General features: G+C 37.8%; 1 pseudogene; it reads left to right on the top strand.

The window, feature by feature from the left end:
• Positions 1-669: 669 nt before the first annotated feature.
• Positions 670-1,174, top strand: LOC105982160 (annotated as a pseudogene).
• Positions 1,175-15,827: the final 14,653 nt, after the last annotated feature.

Below are 15,827 nucleotides of genomic sequence, written 5' to 3'. Positions count from 1 at the left end.
AGAACTTTTATATACTGAATGTCCTGTTGGATAATAATACCTCTTAATCTGTGTCATTAATTGCTTCTAATGATCATATCACTGGCTTATTATACATGTCTTTGGGGGGTGATGATGAGGTTTAGCTTAATTCATTAAAGATAACCTAGTTTATATGGTAGATTCTTTGCCAGAAACTGGGATCCAAAGATGGAAAGACATATCTTATTGTTAACCTTTTTTTTCTAAATTTTTTAGACAAGCACACTACCACTTGAGAGAACTTCCAGCCTATCAATTTTTATTATAAATTTTGACTAACATGTATTAATTTTATGTATTGTTGGTCTCAATACATACATACATGTGTCCACTAATCAAATCTAGCCTCCCTTTATCTACTTTCCTTTCTCTTTCCATTCACTAGGAATCACTATTCTACATTCAGGTTAACTTTAGTTTGTTTTTAACTTCTTCATAAGGAAGAATGTTTGGTACTTGTCTTCTGCTTCTGGTTTATTTTCTGTAGCATAATGTCTTTCAGTTCTATCTATGTTTCTGCAAATGACAAGATTTCACTCTTCCTTATGGCTGAATTAAATTTCATTTCGTATTAATAGCACATTTAAAAAAATTCACTGATGGGCACCTAGGTTGGCTCCACATGTAACTATTTTGACTAATGCTATGATGAACAAACAGTTGTGCATTCATGTCTTAAAGAGAAAGAAGAGAGGTACTCGATATATGTTCTCTAGGCCCTTCCGGAAACATGGAGTTGTTCCTTTGGCCACATACATGAGAATCTACAAGAAGGGTGATATTGTAGACATCAAGGGAATGGGTACTGTTCAAAAAGGAATGCCCCACAAATGTTATCATGGCAAAACTGGAAGAGTCTATAATGTTACCCAGCATGCTGTTGGCATTGTTGTGAACAAGCAAGTTAAGGGCAAGATCCTTGCCAAGAGGATTAATGTGCGAATTGAGCATATTAAACACTCTAAAAGCTGAGATAGCTTCCTGAAATGAGTGAAAGAAAATGACCAGAAAAAGAAGGAAGCCAAAGAGAAAGGAACTTGCGTTCAACTGAAGCACCAGCCTGCTCCACCCAGAGAAGCACATTTTGTGAGAACCAATGGAAAGGAGCTTGAGCTATTGGAACCTATTCCCTATGAATTCATGGCCTAAGAAATGTTAAAAAATAAGACTGGGCTGGGAAGGTGGCTCAGTGGTAGAGCACTTGCCTTGTATGCATGAGGCCCTGGGTTTGATTCCTCAGCACCACATAAGCAAAAAGAAAAAACCTGGAAGTGGTGCTGTGGCTCAAGTGGTAGAGCGCTAGCCTTGAGCTGAAAAGCTGAGGGACAGCGCCCAAGCCCAGAGTTCAGGCCCCACGACCGGACCCCAAAAAAATAAAAATAAATAAAAGACTGCTGGACTATAAAAATGAAAAAAAATAAAAAGCATATTTTACTGTTCAAAAAGAAATGCACTCAGTACAGTACCTGACTTATGTTATTTACCCCTTTGTACATCACCTTTACAATAAAAATTTTAAAAAAAATAAAGGCATGTATTTTTTTTTGGTAGGGTGTGGGGTTTGAACTCTAGGCCTAGGCACTGTCCCTCAGCTCTTCAGCTCAAAGCAAGTACTCTACCACTTGAACCACAGCGCCACTTCTGGTTTTCTGAGTAGCTTATTGTGGATAAGAGTCATGGACTTTCCTGCCCAGGCTGACTTTGAACTGCAATCCTCAGATCTCAGCCTCCCAAGTAGCTAGGATTACAGGCATGAGCCACTAGTGCCTAGCTAGTTTTTTTTTTTATTCTCAATTTGCATTCTACTTTTCTAATGAAGAAATAGGATTGCAAGGCTGATATTTGGGGATGAAAGAGTAAGCCACTTGATCTCTCAAGGCAAGTCAAAAACATGCCAAGTAAAGTATTTTTGAACTTACATAATGGTAGCTATGCAAGACAATCAGGAAAAGACTCATTTTTTCTGTACTCGATTTACTCAGAAAGGAAATTATATCCATATAAAATCACATCATTTTTTGTTTTGCAAACTTGCTTTTTTGCTCATGATCTTAATTCAGATAATGACTCAAAATCACCATTCTAGTGGCATGCTGAGTGCTTTGGATTTTACCATCCAAACATCTCCTTTCTACCCTCTCTGGCATCATGGTGGTTCTAGTCTTCATCATCAGTGTCCTAGACTACTGGAGACTCAGAAGCTTCTGACTGGTCCCATTTATCTACAGTCTCCTCTTCAGCCTATTCTCGATACAGATTGGTTTTTTTCCTGAATTTGAACACAGTCATAGCTCTTGCCTGGTTTACAACCTTCACTGGGTCCTCATTGGAGGACCCATTCACTGAGCTGCCCTCCCTGGGATGTTTGAGTAAATATGTTTCTTGATGGATCATTCTTTACCAGCCCATCTCCTGTCTTTCTATCTTTGTTTTCCACCTGTATTCAGCACACTCTACTCCTCCTTCTCTGCCTTTCCACTTCTCCTCTTCCACTTATCTGTGTGGAATACCTTCATCAGGTTTTTGCTTAAAGACATTATTTTATTGTTTTGAACACATTGTAGTCTTCTCTGTGCATCCAAGATCCTTTGCATTTCTAATTTAATGAATCATGTTATATTTAAATATTTGATTCCATCTTGTCTTTCTTTCTGTATACTAAGCCTCTGAAAGGTGAGGGGTATCTTGTTTTTCATTACATCTCCAGATATAACACATTCATGATCCACTTATTGAATGTCACCATTTATTAATAAGTCTGAGTTTTATATGTTTCCCCAATCTATTTATTAGGTCTTTATGGGATATGAACCATTAGGAATATGCAGATTATACATGATATTAATAACAATATAATCAGAATTTTCTCAACCTTTTGTACTACATAGAGAAAATTTGCTTGAATTCTGGAGTTGAAGTAGTATAATTTTCTAAAATAAGGGATGAGAAAATTATACATGGCTCAGGAGAACAATGCATTCTTTAACGTTAACTGAAAACTTTCAAACAAAAAAATATAAATTCTCTAGGCTATTTCCCCTGGTCTCTCTTCTACTAGAGATCACATTTTTCTTTCTGGACACATAACAATTTTAGATTTCTCTGCTGTTAGGAAGAATTCTGCAACCTCTATTTAACCTATTTAGATCTCAGTGTTCTTATCTGTATAATGAGGCTAATGGTACTGAGCTGCCCTCCCTGGGATGTTTGAGTAAATATGTTTCTTGACACTGAACAGGCCCTGCATATATCAGCAAGGATTTTCTAAATAAAATGTTCTATATGCCCAGAAAACAGTTTCATTTGGAATTGTTTTAAAAGCAAGCACATTTCTAAGAGAAAGCATTTGCACCATCAGCAAACATTTCAAAAGAGATCTAAGGTAAAAATTGTTATGACTGTAGTGAATGTTTCATTTGAGGTTGATAAGATAGGCAATATTTCAAAACAGTTCTGCCCATAATTTTTAATGGGAAAAACAAGGCTTCATGGAATGTAAGATTATTTTCCTATGTTGATAACACTGTTATAAGGAGATTTTTCTAGTGCTTTGTTTTAACTCCAACACAGCCCTATGTTGTGTTGGATCTTTTCAGAATGCCTTCTTTGCCACTTAAAATAGGAAGAGTTCAGAATTCCTGAGGTAATGACCCACTGGGCATACTGTCCTGGTATTTCATGTGACAACAGGACTACATTGATTCCTCTTCTAGCCTGGTTTGGGTGACAGGATCTCTTTTTCCATGACTCTCATTTTTTCACCCATCTGATCTTTTCCTTATTTGTACTTCTTCTTGATGATGACTGGTAGTTTCTTTCCTGCAATAAGTGGACTCAAACAGGTAGAAGAAGAAAGAAGTCAGGAAAGAAAGGAAAAATAAATGGAAAATATAAACAAAATCTATGCTGAAGTGCTTCTTTTTTCTTTTTTATCAGTCATGGGGCTTGAACTCTGGGTTTGGGTGCTGTCCCTGCGCTCTTCAGCTCAAGACACCAATCTACGGCTTGAACCACAGCGCCACTTCCGGTTTCCTGGTGGTTTATTGGAGATAAGAGTCTCATGGAGTTTCCTACCTGGACTGGCTTTGAATCGCAATCCTCAGACCTCAGCCTCCTGAGTAGCTGGGATTACTGGCGTGAGCCACCAATGCCCGGCCTGAAGTGCTTCTAAGATACTGAAAAGTAGTAGGGTGAATTTAGGTTTATTTGAAAGAAATTATGGGATAACAAGTTATACTTTCCACTCATCTAACCCAAACCTGGATTTTCTTAATAAGTGATTTGGTGAGTGTTTTCTTCAACAGTGTTGTGCAAAGAATAATGGCAGGGCCAAAGTGTAATCCTAACTACCCAGGAGGCTGAGAGCTGAGGATTGTGGTTAGAAACCAACCTGGAAAGGAAAGTTTGTTAGACTCTTATTACCAATTAACCATCAAGAAGCCACAATGGAGCTGTGGCTGAAGTAGTAGAGTAACAATCTTGAGGGTAAAAAGCTAAGAGACAGTGCCCAGGCCCTAAGTTCAACACACACACACACACACACACACACACTGCACACACACTGAGGGAGGGAGAGAGAGAGAGAGAAACCACATATGTAAAAGCTCTAGAAATTGGTAGACTCAAATCCTAGTCAAACTTCATTCTTTAGGGTTCATTCCTATAACTGGCTTGGTGTGCAACAGAACCATCTGGAAATACTTTTTAACATTAAAACCTTTTTATTGATGAATAATAATCTTAAAGACAATGCCATATTAAAGATACATAAGTTTGAAACTGGTAACTTTTCACAAACCAAACACACTCATTAACCAGCATGATTTGGAGAAGTTTTTGTTTTTTATTTTAGGATTCAATTTTCAGGGATCTTCCTCTGACTCACTGAGACTAAAGAATTTAAATAAATTCCTCAGACAGTTCTTTTGCAGCCAGTTAGGCACCAAGTTGCATTTGTGAACTCCATTTAGAACCCAGGGTTCATGACTTGGATAGAGAGAAAGATTAGGGTAAATCATGAGCCCTAGAGAAAATGGAAACAAGGAGTCCTCCTTTGAAAAGAGTTCCAGCAGTTGTTTGAGGAAGGAACAGATGGCAGAGCCCATCCAGTTGCCTCCTAATATCTTGTATTATACTTATCTTGTATCATTTAGTAACGAAATCCCAAATTCAGTGAGGTACAGTGTTATCAAGAATAAAGACTTGGGGCTGGGAAGGTGGCTCAGTGGTAGAGCGCTTGCCTTGCATGCTCAAGGCCCTGGGTTCGATTCCTCAGCACCACATAAGCAAAAAGCCGGAAGTGGTGCTGTGGCTCAAGTGGTAGAGTGCTAGCCTTGAGCTGAAGAGCTGAGGGACAGCGCCCAGGCCCAGAGTTCAGGCCCCACAACCGGACCCAAAAAAAAAAAAAAAAAGAATAAAGACTAAATCTTGGTCTTGCTGAATCTAAAAGTGGCCATGAAATAGTTTAATCAATAAGCAATACATGGAAGTGTCATGTATGAATCTGGGAAATATTGAAATATTTAAAGAGGTTGAGATATACCCTTCTTGACCAATTTTTCTAGTTACTAGATGAATGGAATATGGAAGTGTGGCTGGAGTTCAAGCAGTCATTTTGATCTAGATGGATAGTAGAGCAGAAAGCTGGTAGAAGGGACTCTGTATTGACTTCACATTAGTTCTGTAATATCGATTCTTAATTTTTATTTGTTTGTGAGTGTGTGTTTATGTGTGTGTGCATGTCTGTGTGCGTGCATATGTGCATGTGTGCGTGCACTGGTACTGAGCTTAAACTCAAGGCTGAGGAGCTGGTCCTTAGATTTTTTTTTTTGTTCAAGCTCTTTTTGGTGATTCATTGGAGATAAGAGTCTCAAGGGCTTTCCTGCCCTGGCTGGCCTTGAACTGTAATCCTCAGATTTCAGTCTCCTGAGGAGCTAGGATTACAGGTATGAGCCAAAGGCACCCAACCTGACAATGAACTTAAAGGATATGAAACATTCAGTATTGTACCATAGAAGCACCACTGAAAGAACAGTTTATGTGATTGGCTTGTTTCTCTAGGCTTTGTCTAGACCAGATCTTTTGTTGGTATCTAGAATGCATTTGGTGGTGAGGATTCTCTAGAGAAAGCCTTGCTCCAGGCAAGTGGTTGTCAATTTCATAACAATAAGGGGGTTTTATGGTTTAGGGGCATATTTCCAGCTAGCACAAAGGGTCCTGGGTCCACCTCCTAAAGAGATGAAATCAGGAGAGGTTAGATGTGTTGTCATAAGCCAAGATAAACTGAGTGAACTCTCACTCCAGCTCCAGGACCAGTGGAGAGCTGGACATAAACTAGTTTATTGGAATAGGGCAGAGGCACAAGTTAGGGAAGAGCAGCAGAACATCCAGGACCAACTCATATGTGTAACAAGACCACCCTTAAAGCCCCACTGGAGCTCCTAGTGTTGTTGATTCTCTCTTCTTCAGAAATCAAGAGAACTAAGGCTACTGGTAACAGACGTCACAGGCTCAGACTAATGGTTGGGAAAATGATCCTTCTTTGACATTTTATACGTTAGTCAACTCTTCCAAGCCTCCATTTGCTCATCTATAAAATGTCAGCTATGCAAATGTAGTTCACAGGAATTTTGTCATACTGTGAGAAACTTAATGTGCAAGGAATTTGAAAATTGTGACAAGTAATACCAATATAAATTATTATTACTATCTCTGGAGAATGATGGCAGCAATTTAACTGTGCAGTGCAAATCTCCATAGCATTTAAGATGAGTCTACTATAATTCATTCATTGAAAATGAAAGGGAATAGATTTATGGAGTCAGGATATAATTAGTAGATTTGTAATCTGCTCAGGAAACAATGTCAGAGAGAGAAATGGCATTCTTATTTGAGAAAAATACAAATCATTTAAGGACAGAGTGCTATCACAAGTTTGTTTACTTTTTAATCATTTAATGGATAATATGGTTTATCTTAGGGAAGAAATGATTCATAAAAATTCTGTCATGCTTCACCCGAATCAAGAGTAACCTCATTGTGAGTTATTGAACATTGTATGTTGTATGGCACAATCGTCAAGGATCAAATGCAACAGTCAAGGGTACTTGGTTTTCATCAGAAAACAAGCATTGGGGCATGCAGGTTTACAGTTGTATTTCTTGTAATAAACCAGGTTTTATAGGCAACAGGTGTAACTAACTTACTTTCTAAATTGTGTAAGGCTCTGTTCTCAGGCTGACTTTAAAGGGATTTTGAAAGATTTATGAGATGGGTTGACAGCCAAGATGATTCTGGAATTGACTTTTGAAGGTGTCATTTTGGTGAATGACAGGTTACAGTTACTTATAAACGGTGCTGATTTGACTTTTCTTATAATTACAAGGAATTTGTAGGTAGTAATAAGGCTATTTAGTGGGGGTGCTCAGTATTTAACTACAGCCTGTTAAATTTTGGACATTGTATGAATCTAATTGGCTCTGAACATGTGGTCTGACTTCCTCAGCCATTGAGACTCACTCCTTCCCTCTGCCAAAAGGCCATGGATTTCTTCCAATAGGATTGCAAATCTACGCATTCTGTTTAAAACAGAATTTGTATTTAATTAATGTCTTCTCTATGTATTGCAGTTAACTTAATGACAAAGAAATATGCTTCAAAGAAAGAGAGGGAATGAGGAGGGGAGGAAACTTTTCCCATACTCTTGTGCAATGAGATTCTCTCCTTGCTGTGCCTCCACTCAATGTGGCCCCACCCAGAGTCTCCATATTTGTTCCTCTCTGCTCAGTAAATCACTTACTCCTTGTCATGTTGCAGAGCAGTGAATTACTTTCACAAAAGCTGGTAACACTGGAACTTAATATTGTCAGGCATGATAAAAAATTGCTTCTTCTTTTAAAATTTGAATTTAGTTTTAATCAATTTTAGTTTAGTACAACATTGTTAATAACTACAGAGAAAAATTTGAGGGCTAAAAAGCCTAAAATATACCTTAATTTATTTGACTGCTTGACAGATATTTATTAGAAGCTTCCTATGGACCAGGCCCCTATTCCAAACATAGGGGATATAGCAGGAAACCAACAATCACACCATCATGGGGTCTTAATTTGAATATGGGAAGAGAGAAAATAAATACATAAATAAATATTACATGAGGTGATATGAGGTTTCAGGGAGGAAAAAGAAAAAAAGTTTAAGTTGTGGGAATGTGGAGGTTGGATGGAGCTAGTACTTTCTTGTTTCTAAACACATGATCTTAAGAATGTGTATTCTTTGTCCTGAAACAATGCAGGCAAAACAAACACAACTCTGAAATAAACTAGTAAAAAGAACAGAAGAAGTGCCTCCAAACCAAACTGATAAAAACACCTATGGTGAGAGGGTCTGAACTAAGCTTCATTTTTTATAGCATTTCCATGACATTTAATGTGACTAATGTTAACCAAAGGCTTGTGCTTACTCCTAAATGGAGAAAATTAGAGGAAATAGGCATACAAAGATAAGAAAGTACCAAATGCGAGAGGAAACAGGCAAGATGGGGATTCTTTTCCCTTCCTCCCTCCCTCTCTCTTTTTCTCTCTCCTTTCTTCCCTCCCTCCCTCCCTTCCTTCCTCCCATGCTTCTTCTCTTCCTCCCATGCTTCCTCTCTTCCTCCCATGCTTCCTCTCTTCCTCCCTCACTTCCTCTCTTCCTCCTTCACTTCCTCCCTCCCTCCCTCCCTCTTTCCCTCCCTTCCTCCCTCCCTTCCTTCCTTCCTTCCTTCCTTCCTTCCTTCCTTCCTTCCTTCCTTCCTTCCTTCCTTCCCTCCTTCTTTCCTTTCTTCCTTTTTTCAGTACTGGAGATTTTGTGTGTGTGTTGTATTCAGGGCCATACACAAACCAGGCAAGTGCTCTACTACTTGAACTACGCCCCTAGTCTTGTTGACTGGTTTTCTTTTACTAACCTCCTAGGCACAGTGATCAGTTAAGCTAAGTAATCACTGAGATTAACCAATACACAACATGAAATGTAAATGAATATATATTAGTCCATACTTACATGAATACATGATGGAATAAAATTAATAGAAGAAACAAATCTTCCTTAAAGAACAGTTCCAAATAATAGAGCCCCTCTTCTAGGAAATTAATCCCTTTGAGTGTGGACAGGACTTAGCCTCACTTCTGAAGCATTGAGTCTAGCAAGGGAAATGTGGCAGCGCCACTTTAGCTAAGTGATCAGTGTTGTAGTCCCTTACCACAAGTCATGCTAACATTGTGAATCATCTGATATGATGTGACGAGAAGAGAACCTCATCTGTGTGGTAGTCTTCCCTAAGATTCATAACCCTATTTTTTGGGGGGGTGGGGGGTTGTTCGTGGGGCCTGAACTCTAGGCCTGGGCACTCTCCCTCAGCATTTCAGCTCAAGGCTAGCACTCTACCACTTGAGCCACAGTGCCACCATCTTTTTCCGCTTATGTGGTGCTGAGGAATCAAACCCAGGGCTTCATGCATGCAAGACAAGCACTCTACCACTGAGCCACCTTCCCAGTCCCATATTCCTAATGTAATTGTGAGAAAACATCATATAAATGCAAATTGAAGGACATTCTACAGAACTCCTCACCTATATTCACCAAAACTCTCAAGGTTATAAAAACTAAGACTGAGAAATTGTCACAGAGCAGAGCAAACTATGGACACATAACTTTCTGTGTGGGTGTGAAAGAGAGAGAGAGAAAGAGATAAAGAGAGAATGTGTGTGTGTGTGTGTGTGTGTGTGTGTGTGTACGCGTGCGTGCTAGTTCTGGGCCTAGGAACTGCCCTGAGATTTTTTTGCTCAAGGTTAGCACTCTAACACTTGAGCCACAGCTCTACTTGGAGCTTTTTGGTAGCTAATTGGAGATAAGAGTCTCAAGGATGTTCTGCCCATGCCGGCTTTAACATTTATCTGGAGACATGACTTTTCACAGAACAGAAAACTGACATTTGTGGAAAAACAAGTGGAATCCAAAAAATAGGAGGAATGTAGCTAATAGTAAGAGTACCAATAGTAATGGTACCAATGTGGTTTCCAAACTTTGACAAAGGTACTACTGTAACATATGATGAATGAGAGTTATTCAGGAACTTCCTTTAATTTCATTACAAATCTAAAATTATTTCAAAATAAAGATTCATTTGAACAATGAAACCTTTATATATAAGCAACATATTTAATTAAAATGTAATTATACTTATCAAAAGTTAATTAATGAAGCCAGATTCTAGTGGTCCATGCCTGTAATCATAGCTACTGAAGAGGCTGAGATCAGAGGGTCTTGGTTCAAAGCCAGCTCAGGTAAAAAAAAAAAAAACAAGAAACTTCCTCTCCAATTAAACACCAGAATGTTCGAGCTCAGTACTAGTACATATATACAAAAAGTTATTTAGTGAAAAAACTTTAGTAAGCCTAGGAATGAATATCTAACTAATAAAAGAATTTGCTACTGAGAATTCATATTGAGACTGATCTAAACTGATTAACTTTATCAGAGAAGGCACTTATCTAGAGTTACAAGACTAGTTGGCTAAATCGTAGTTGCTGTAGTATCAGCAACAAAGATTTTTAGCATTTGACCCTGGCACTCAACTTACAGGTTACACTTCTTCTTTTTCTATGGATTTCCTTATCTCTCTTCTTAAGCCTGTATCAGCACTTACCAAATTAGTGAGTTAGTGTTACTCCTAAGAAGGTATTAATTTACTTTGGTCTCCTTTACCTGGGCTTGCTAAAACACACTCTGAACATGCCTGCTGGTTGGTCTCATTCTCAGTCTCTGTCTCAGCTCTTATATCCATAGTGATGACTCTGAAATCCATAGCCCTTACAATTCTCTTTTGAGATTCAGCCTTATATATCTGACTCTTTTCCAGACTTTAACTGGCTGTCTCATTTGTACTGTAATTAAAAAGATCTCAAAGTAAAGTCAAATTCATCTCTTCCCATCTTTTTTCCCCCTATTATAACTTCTCCCCACCTATACTCCTCTTCCTCAGTTTTAACTATTATCCATCACTTGGCCAAAAAGAATGCCAAGTGACTTCAAGTATCTTCTTGCTATAGACATTGGTTACTCAAACTCAGACTTATTTTTAGGTCATAGGTTGGCTTTTTACCTTAATCTATTTTTGATTTTTCCCATTCTTCAACTGACCTATGTACAATATTGGAATAGAATTATCATGTAGTTGCTCATTTTTAATTTGTGAGATTATGGAGATACAACATTCATCTTCAATGTATAACAAAATAGCCTCGTGCAATAAATGGTTTTGTGTGAATCTTCCTTCACACAAATTTTATTGTTTTTCTTGGTGTTAGTGATGGTTGGATCCAGGGCCTTGTACAAACTAGTGTAAGTACTGTATCTCTGAGCTACAGTCCCAGCAGTAGAAATAATTTTTAAAAGAAAGATCTGAGAGAATTCACTATAATGCTTATCTGTTACAACTCATTCATCATTTACAGAATTTTCAATTAAAAATGCCTGGGATAGAGGTCTTCCCCCCAACTTTTTTTTCTTTTTCTATGTTCTTAGTCTTCTGGGACACAGAGTTGACCAACTAACCACATAAGAAATATCCTAGGGCTCAAATCATATTAAATGAAAAAAACGAAACAAAACAAGACACCCTTCATGACCCTGATACCTTCTAGTTCTTGGAATTCTGCTAGGGAGTTCTTGGAAAACACAAGAAGCAGATTAGCATTACAGCCCAAAGTTAATAGAGACTTAAGAACAGAGATTGGCGTGGTGGGGGGGTTAGGCTTGTAACTGCTAATTTTTGCCTTTTGATCAAGGGGAATGAGCTTGTACAGACTGATTTCACATCATTAGTGGTGCTCTTGATCACACCTCTCTCTTTAATTCTTCCCTGAGTGAATTTCTAATTTGCCTTTGATTTTTTTGTGCTAAAACAACAGATTGTGAAGGATCAAAGAGGATAATGACAAGGAGGAAGTAGAACGTTAGTGACATCTTTGTAGGAGGAGTAGTAAACTATACACAGTATGATTACTTAGAAGTAGCCTTTAGAACAAATACTAGAAATTCTACTATCAAACTTGAGATTGTCCAAATATCCTATTTATTCTTTAATAGCCATTCAACTGGTAACATTGTATTGGGCATCTACTGCATTTTATATAATTTACATACATTTACTTTGTACTATTTTTATATATTCTACATACACATACATGGGCACACACACACACACATACACATTTTATAGACCATTATGTGAGATTTTGCAAACAGAAGGAGAAGTGTAGAATGGAGTGGATCTTAAAGTCAAATAGAATTGTGTTTGAATCCTGATTCTATTTTTCACTAGGTAGACTTAATGGAAATACAACCTCTTATACTATATTCACTCAAAACCAGAGAAAAGCTGGGTGCTGACAGCTCATGCCTATAATCAATCCTAGCTATTCAGGAGACTGAGCTCTGAGGACCATAGTTTGAAGCCACCATTGCCTGGGCAGGAAAACTGTGAGACTCTTATGTCCAACTAACCACCCCAATCTTGGAAGTGGAGCTGTGGATCAAAGTAATAGAGCACACTATCCTTGAGTATCAAAGCTCAGGGACAGTGCCTAGGTCCTGAGTTCAAGCCAAACAACAACAGCAACAACAATAACAACAACAACAAGCCAACAACAGAGAATGAAGCCAGGCACCCATTGGTGGCTCAGGCCTTATAATCCTAGCTACTCAGAAAGCTGAGATCTAAGGATCAAGGTATGGAACCAGCATGGGCACACAAATCCCTGAGAATCTTGTCTCCAGATAAGTAGCAAAAAATCTGGAAGTGCAGACAGTGGTAAAGTGGTAGAGCACTAGCCACAAGTGAAAGAGCTGAGAGAGAGCATGAAACCCAGAGTTTAAACCTCAGTACTAGCACAAAAGACAATAGCAGCAAAATACCCGAAATAACCGTACAAAACAAAAATATTCTCAAATTAAAATCCCTTTGTGTAACTTCTTAATAAAAATAAAGAAATAAAATGTGATTTATTTGGAATATGTCTTTTCAGATTAGAAAGAGCCCTCTATCCTAAACGACAGCAAAGGAGAAGACACAGGAACAGAAAAGGGACAAATGAAGACAGAGGCAGACATTGGAGTTGTCCAGCCAGCCCCCTGCTAAGGAAAGTCAAGGTTGCAGGCAGCCATTAGACACTAGGAAGGAGAGGTGAAGAACACTCTTTCAAAAATTCCAGAGGGAACTATATCTGCAAATGTTTTGATCTGGGAGCCGTTTACCTCCAAACCAGCTAGTAAAAATTTGTTCTTAAGCTTTAAAGATGGTAGTAATTTGTTGCAGTTGTCCTAGGAAACATGTACTTGCTGTAATTTTTGTTTAATGAAATCTTCAGCTCAGTTTCAGCCTCTGTAAAGTGAAGAGAATAGTATTACCTACTTGTACAGTTAGATGAGTAGCTGGGAAAGTTCGGAGAGATGGTTAATACATGCAAGTGCTTAGCACAAGATATGACACCCAGTAATCATTCAATAGATATGAACAATGATTACAAAAGTATGGATAATTCTTATGAGCCAAGTACCTATGCATTAGACACAGGTCAAGTTGAATTTCTAATTTATCAGCACTGTGATTACTTGAATAATATTACCTTTGTTGTTGTTTAAGATCTTTTTTATCTTTAAAAAGGGAAGAGGAAAGGAAGAAATATGCGCCTCATAGTTCTGCTTGCAAGACCCCTACAGAGTCCACAACCTCTGCCCCTGGACAAGAGCACAGTAGAATTTCTTCCAGGCCTGACTGAAGACTTGATTAGAGAAGGAAAGATCTGTATATATTATTTACAGCTCATCTCAAACTGGGTCAGGTTTATGATTATCCCTCCAGTCCTCCAGGAAAGATGTATAGAGCAGGGATAGGGGAAAAAAGACCAAAGGACATATTTAGCTTTGGAATTGTGCCTGGGGAACTATTTCTTCCTTTCTTTAGATTTTTTCTTTTCTTTTTAAATTATCTTTAAGTAATTGTACAAAGGAGAGTTCAATAGCTCTCTTAAAAAATCACTTTAATAACATGTTAACATTTTCTCCTTCAAGTTCAGATAGGTTTTTGTGCACTTTATTTCCAAGTACCTGATTTGATAGTGTATGTAATTTCTATTTTCAAATTGTTTTGTAGCTTTCCAAGCTTTATCAGTTTTCTAATTTGCATCTATTCAATGAATCATCTCTGAGTTCTTTAATCAGTTGATGTGGTAGAATCCATTTCTAGATATGCTATTGCTACATCACCCATACATTCAATTTAGTCATTCAGTTATTTAAATAATAAGAGCATCACATACCCAGTGTGTTCTAGGCAATGCTTAGGATGCAATAATGTTAGGATGCAATAATGAAAAATGACTACCACCACTCCTACAACAAAAATAGAGGCAGAACTCACCTGTTCTCCTTTTGCCCTAGGCAAGGTTATGGCCCTCCTGAACCCTGAAAACACTTATTTTCCTTCCTCAGTTTCTCCCATAAATATTCTTAGTGTTTGGGGGCATATTTACATAATCAGATACCAGAATTTACAGCTCTTTGCCCTCCTGGTTCAAATGCTGAAGAAACAAAAATGGAATTTTTCTGTGAAAAGCAAAACCAAAAAGAGAACAAAAACAGAATATCATCTTCAGTGAGCATATGTTAGCACTTTACTCACTGAATTCAACTTAGAATTTCGGCATCTATGCTCTTGAATAAAATGGGCCTGTAACTTCACTTTCTTGTGTTTCCCTGTGTATGGTTGTATGTTATTATATAAGGGCATAAGGCCTACTTGGAAGAAGAGCTTGTGCATCAGTCTGGATTTTCAGTAGAGCTCTTTTTTCTGAGTTCCATTTAAAACAGATAGTCTTATATGTTTGTGGTAAATGAATCCCAGTAGCATACTGGAGAGTGACATAAATTGTTTCCAAAATCCAAAAACGGGCCCATTGAGTGTTATGCCACCTTTTTAGTACAAGCCATAGTAACTTCTTTTTTTTTGAACCTCAGAGGAGTTATTTAATATGTTCTAGATCATTAGATTGCAGAACCTTTAATAAGGTGACAGGCCTCTAAATTTCCATGGAGATTGTCTTTATGTAAATTGCTAATTATATCGATATAATTAGCAAATCATTGCCTCTTGGGGTGTATTATTCATCTTCTGCCAGTTTAGACTGGAAATTTTCCTTCTTCAAAGAATGATGTGATCTATTCTTTATTATGAATCTGGTGGCAACAACGTATATTTAGGTACTCTTCAAGAGGTCACCTTGTCAGGCAACTACTTCAGATGAAGTTATTCCAGGTCAAAGAACACAGACTCTCTTAAACATGCCAGGATAGGTTTCTTCTTAAGGCAAGAGAATGTCAGAGTGATGGGTAGGGGGAAGTTTAAGATTCCCAGTGTCTTCTGAACCCAAGCAGATGCCTCCATTCTAAATTCCTACCCAATTAATGCCTTAAGTTATGTGGGAAATTTGGAGGGGCTGTGAATACAGTTTATATTGTAATTCTGCAACCAAGAGTTGTTTTGTGCTTCGTTTTCAATATTACTTATGCTTATAAAAATAAAGAATTATTTTAGCATATGATAGGAATTCTCTGGTAATTTCTCACTTACGCTTGTAATTTTCATTCTGTAAATGTTTCTGTGCACTCAGAAGATTCCCTTCAAGGCCACAGTTCTTTTTAAAACATTATATATTATTATTGTAAAAGTGATGTATACAGGGGTTATGATTACATAAGTCAGATAAAGA

This window comes from Dipodomys ordii, unplaced genomic scaffold (genome assembly GCF_000151885.1).
Source record: "Dipodomys ordii isolate 6190 unplaced genomic scaffold, Dord_2.0 Scaffold1, whole genome shotgun sequence".
Classification (NCBI taxonomy): domain Eukaryota; kingdom Metazoa; phylum Chordata; class Mammalia; order Rodentia; family Heteromyidae; genus Dipodomys; species Dipodomys ordii.
This window is presented reverse-complemented; position numbering and strand designations above follow the sequence as displayed.